The following is a 5,956-nucleotide window of genomic DNA, read 5'->3' as shown; positions in this document are numbered from 1 at the left end:
GGGGGGGGGGGGGGGGAGGGCCTGGCCGTCGCCCCCCCGCCCCCGGCGCCCGCCCCTCCCCGCGCTGAGGGCTAGAGTTGGCCGCCTCCGCCCGGGAGGCCCCCGAGCCTGCGCCGCTGCGCGACGATGTGCGCCCGGCTGTGCGGCCCTACGGCTCGGTGCGTCTGTGCGTCCGCCTGGCGCCTCTGCGTCGGTTCGCTAACTCCTGCGCGCCCGCCAGCGCCCCTCGGCTCGCGGCGCAACCCCGTGCCACTGCCCTTTAGGGCGCGCCCCGCCTGCCACGCTGCCCCTTGGGACACACGCATCTGCCGCCCGCCCGTCTGCCTGTCTCTGGGGTCTCCAGGGCGGCGGCTGGCGGCCTCAGGTTTCCATACGCGCCACGTGCATCGCCACAGGTGCCTCTGGTGTGGGTGTCTGCACCCACTGCGCATTGGCATGGGTGGTAAAAAGTTGTCCCTGTGCTCAGGCCACCGCCCAGTGGTATGGAGCGAGCACCTCTATTACCTGGGGCGTGCTACAGAAGAGCCTGACTCAGTGCATCCCACTAGCAAACAAGTCTCTACCCCTGAACCCAGAATCTAGGTCACGATGACTGGGTCCGTGCGCCCTGCTGGCTCCCTGCCTGCTGCTGGAAGAGCCACAATACTGTGCAAGAAAGTCTAGGTCTGACGCTACCGCCTCCATTCTTGGCGACAATAACAACGGTTGCACTCCCAGGGAACACAGGGGAAAGGTTCCTGTCCTCAGGAGGCCCTGGGAAAACAGGATTTGTGTCCCAGCTCTGCCTCCAACTCGCCCAGCCACCTGGAGCTGGTTTTTCCTGCCTCCCTGGGGCCTCCGTTTCCTGGAGGATGTTGGTGCACCTGCCGATTCTGATGTCCATCCTCTGTGTCCTCTGCCGCCACCGAAGCTGAGGCCGGCAGCCCCAAGACTGGGAGAGGAAGCCACGACGGGGTTCACTTTCCAGGGAAGGGGCTGGGAAAGGAAGCACTCGTGTCCCCAGGGCTGCCTCAGACTGCCTGGGGCCCCTCAGAGGCAGAGGGTGATGCCAGCCTGTGCCCTGGGACTGGCTGCCCCTGAGGAGCCTGTGTTGGGAATGGTTATTAATAAACAGCAGCAAGAAGCAGTCGTCAGCCTTGGCTTTAATAAATAGATAAACCAGGTAAAGCTTGGTGGAAACCAAACTCTCCTGCAGGGGATCCCAGATTTTGTTCTGTTCTTTGGCCTAGGCTGCCCCTCAGGCCGGACAGTTTGCAAATGGACATGCTGTGACAAGAAGCGGGTCGGGTTTTTTGCTTTTGTTTTTTTTAAGACAGGGGTTCACTCTGTCACCCAGGCTGGAGTGCAGAGACACAATGGCACGATCACGGATGGCTCAGTCATGGATGGCTCACTGCAGCCTCGATCCCTCAGGCTCAAGTGATCCTCCTGCCTCAGCCTCACAAGTAGTTGAGACTACAGGTGCGCACCACCATGCCTGGCTAACTTTTTATATTTTCTAGAGACAGGGATCTCACTGTGCTGTCCAGGCTGGTTTTGAACTCCTGGACTCAAGCAATCCTCCAATCTCAGCTCTCAAAAGAGAATCAGGTAAGTTTTAGGGGTGTGTTGTGCTTGCATTTTGGACTCTTGAAAAGAACCTATTTGGATTAGTCAAAGAGGCCCCTGGTCAATTGAGCTATCGCTATTTTCCTTTTTCTTTTGTATTCCTCCACATGCATCAATCCCACCCAGAATGGCCCATAGTGATTTTTGGTTTTGTGGTTTTGTGGGTGGTTTTTTTTTTGTGTGTGTGTGTGTGTGTGTGTGTGTGTGTGTGTGTGTGTATTTTGACAAGATCTTTCTCTCTCTCTCTCTTTTTTATCTTCTGCCTCCCCAACCCTCAAGACAAGGTCTCACTCTGTAGCCCAGGCTGGAGTGCAGTGGTGCAGTCACAGCTCACTGTAGCCTCAACCTCCTGGGCTCAAGCGATTCTCCTAACTCAGCCTTCACAGTAGCTGGGACGACAGGCACATGCCATCACGCCTGGCTCATTTTTTTAAAAAAATTGTTGTAGAGGCGGGGTCTTGAACTCCTGATCTCAAGCGATCCTCCTGCCTCAGCCTCCCAAAGTGCTGGGATTACAAATGTGAGCCACCGCGCTGGGCTTATAGCGATTGATGGGTAAAAAATAAGCTTCTTGACTGGGTGCAGTGGCTCATGCCTGTAATTCCAGCAGTGTGGGAGGCCAAGGCAGGCAGATCACTTGAGGTCAGGAGTTCAAGACCAGCCTGTCCAAATGGTGAAACCCCGTCTCTACTAAAAATACAAAAATTAACCAGGCATGGTGGCAGCACCTGTAATCCCACCTACTCAGGAAGTGAGGCAGGAGAATCGCTCGAGCCCGGGTGACAGAGGTTGCGGTGAGCTGAGATCGTGCCATTGCACTCCAGTCTGGGCGTCAGAGTAAGACTCCATCTCAAGAATAAATAAATAAATACATACATAAACAAATAAGAAACTTCTAAGCAACAAATCCCCACCCATCTTACATAAAGACTCATCACAGTCAGCTATGTTCTCAAACAGTGTCCTCTGTTTGACTTCTGGGTTTCGTCAATTAAACCACCATCCCCTTTGTACCCACCCCTTTAAGGCACTTTTTACTGCCTCTTTTTTCTCATCTTCTACATTCAACTCCTGAAGGTTCTACATCTGCAAATGTTTCTTCTCTTCATCGTCTCTTGCCAAGCCCTGAGCTCCAGTTTTTACCCCTTCTCACCTGGACAATGTCATGGCCTCTTGCTATGCCCTGGCCCCACCGTTTTTTGTTTGTTTGTTTGTGTTTGGTTTTTTGTTTTTTTGAGATGGAGTCTGGCTCTCACTCAGGCTGGGGTGCAGTGGCGCAATCTTGGTGCACTGTAACCTCCGCCTCCTGGATTCAAACGATTCTCCTTCCTCAGCCTCCTGAGTAGCTGGGATTACAGGGGCCCACCACCACACCCAACTCATTTTTGCATTTTCAGTGGAGAGGAGGTTTCACCACGTTGGCCACAATGGTCTCGAACTCCTGACCTCAGGTGATCTACCCGCCTCGGCCTCCCAAAGTGCTGGAATTACAGGTGTGAGCCACTGTGCCTGGCCCCAGCCCCACTTTTGAAAGGGGAAGAGATCTGACAGGCAGAGACGTCCTGTGTTCTCTAACACAGAAGTAAAGGCAGACACCTTACTCTCTTCAGCCTCCTGCCTGGCTTCATTTAAACTAATTCTGCTCTGTGGGCTTGGCCTTCCCCTCACCTTCACTGCTTGCTTATTATCCCAAATAAATACTAGAGCCAGGCCCTACACTGGGACCTTTGCTCATGCCAGTCCTCCAACCCGGTATACCCTTTCCAGCTTACTTCTGTCAAATTTCTCTTCATCCTCTATATCAGACCCCTCCTCTCCTAGTCCACGGAACTCTCATTATGCCCTTACAGAGCGGGAATCAAAGTAAGCCTTGCTCGGGCAGAGACCCAGGCACTTGGTGTATGCTCAGTCCATGTGTTCTGCATCCTGGTCCTGCCCTGGAACCCGTTCCTGTCCCTCCTCTCCACTCCCATCACTGCTGCCTGCCGCCTGGGACTTCACAGTTTCTCAACTGGATGACCATGTACACTGCCTGGTCTCTTGCCCTGGTTTCTTTGCCTCCAGTTTGGCTCCATTCCCTCACTGCTCTAGGACAGATGGGTGTCGTGACCTTACCTGAAATCCTGCCTGCCATGGTGCCCCATTGCTTTCTGTTTGGGGTTGGCCCTTTAGCCTGTAGTTGCAGCCTTCCCTGCTTCTTCTTGGCTCATCCGCTTCTACCACCCTTGCTCTGGCCATGCTCAACCACATGGAGTCCTCTGCATGAGCAGCTTTTCTCTCCTCCCTGGGCTTTGTTCCTGCCGCTCTGTCCTGGAAGTCTGTTTCCACTTATCTATCTGGCTAACTCCTTCTTCCAAGCTCAATTTACGTGTCACTTCCCCTTTCCTTGGGGGAACTGCCTCTTCTCTAGTCCTTGTCATTCTGGTGGAGCCCATCACAGCATCCTGTTCCACTCCCAGCCGTGGCAGAAGGCATGCAACCCGGGCTTGGCCGTGGTCATAATGATTGGTTCAAGGGGATGGGCTATGACCCACATTAGGCCAATCAGAGCCTTTCCCTGGAATTTTGTTATACTGGGAGGGAGGAGCTCTCTCCTGCCTTTTGGATTACTGGCTGAGATGACTAAAATCGGTGGTGGGGGGGTCATATCTAATTCCACCCCTTATCCAGTGAAAGCAGCTTCACTAAAGCAGAAGTGCATAAAACTGAGGCAAAGAAAGAAGCTGTGCAGAGAGATACCAAATGACAACATCTGAGTTGCTGGATGCAGCCACACCTGAAGCTGTTAGCTCTGGTCTTCCAAGTTTCTTGAGCCAATAAATATTCTTTCTTGGCTTTAGCTAGCGTGGGTCTCTGAAACGTGTGACCAGGAGTCCTGACAAATACAGGGGTTACAGCCTGAATCCCACTGGATTAGGTCTCTCTCTCTCTCTCCCCCTCTCTCTCCCTCTCTGTGTCCTCTGTCTTGCTTTGTCACTCAGGCTGGAGTGCAGTGGCGTGATCTCAGCTCACTGCAACCTCTGCCTCCCAGGTTCAAGCAATTCTTATGCCTCTGCCACCCAAGGAGCTGCGATTACAGGAAGGCGCCACCATGCTGGCTAATACTTGTATTTTTAATAGAGATGGGGTTTTGTCATGTTGGCCAGGCTGGTCTCAAACTCCTGAACTCAAGAGATCCACCTGCCTCAGCCTCCCAAAGTGTTGGGATTATAGGCATGAGCCACGGCACTCGGCCTAGGTCCTTTTTTCTATATACTTCTCTGTAACAGCACTCACCACTGGAGATCACAACCATCAGTCCATTTGTCTCAGCTGAGGGGCTGGCTCTGTTGCCCAGGCTGGTATGCAGTGGCACTGTCCTGGCTCACTACCACCTCTGCCTCCTGGGTTCAAGTGATTCTCATGTCCCAGCTAATTACAGGCACGTGCCACCATGCCCAGCTAATTTTTTCTATTGTTAGTGGGACCCGGTTTCACTGTGTTGGCCAGGCTGGTCTCAAACTCCTGGCCTCAAGTGATCTGCCTGCCTCAGCCTCCCAACGTGCTGGGATTACAGAGATGAGCCACCCGCCTCCAGCCAAGCTGGCTCTTAACTTGGTATTTCCAGTACAGTGTCTAGTGAGAGTTTAGTCAATGAATGGCAGAAAATCTACTCGAGCGAACCTGCCCACACACAGCAATAGCATTTGATTTAGACCCGCATGCAAACATTTAAGATCCTTGCAAACAGCTGACATCGCATCAAAAAAGGGATTTAAGTCAGATGTGATGGCTCATGCTTATAATCCCAACACTTTGGGAGGCCGAGGCAGAAAGATATCTTGAGCTCAGAGTTTGAGACTAGCCTGGGCAGCATGGGGAGGCCGCCCCTGTTCCCACCACCATGCTGTCTCTAAAAATAATAAATAAATAAATAAGCCAGGCATGATGGCGCACACCTCTAGTCCCAGCTACTCGGGAGGCTGAGGTGGGAGGATCACTTGAGCTCAGGAGGTTGAGGCTGCAAGTCCATTATGATTGTGCCACTGCACTCCAGCCTGGGCAACAGAGCGAGACTGTGGAAAAAAAAGAAAAGAAAAGAAAAGAAAAGATAGAAAGGAAGGAAGGAAAGGAAGGAAGGAAGGAGGAAGGAAGGAAGGGAGGGAGGGAGGGAAAGAGAGAGAGAGAGAGAAAGAAAAAGAAAGAAGGAAAGAAAGAAAGAAAGAGAAAGAAAGAAAGAAAGAAAGAAAGAAAGAAAGAAAGAGAAAGAAAGGAAGAAAGAAAGAGGAAGGAAGGAGAGAAAGAAAAGAGAGAAAGAAAGAAAAGAAAGAAAGAAAAAAAAAGAAAAGAGAGAAAGACAGCCTCAGCT

The sequence above is a fragment of the Rhinopithecus bieti genome, unplaced genomic scaffold (assembly GCF_001698545.2).
Source record: "Rhinopithecus bieti isolate Rb0 unplaced genomic scaffold, ASM169854v2 scaffold_13400, whole genome shotgun sequence".
In the NCBI taxonomy this organism is placed as follows: Eukaryota; Metazoa; Chordata; class Mammalia; order Primates; family Cercopithecidae; genus Rhinopithecus; species Rhinopithecus bieti.
This window is presented reverse-complemented; position numbering follows the sequence as displayed.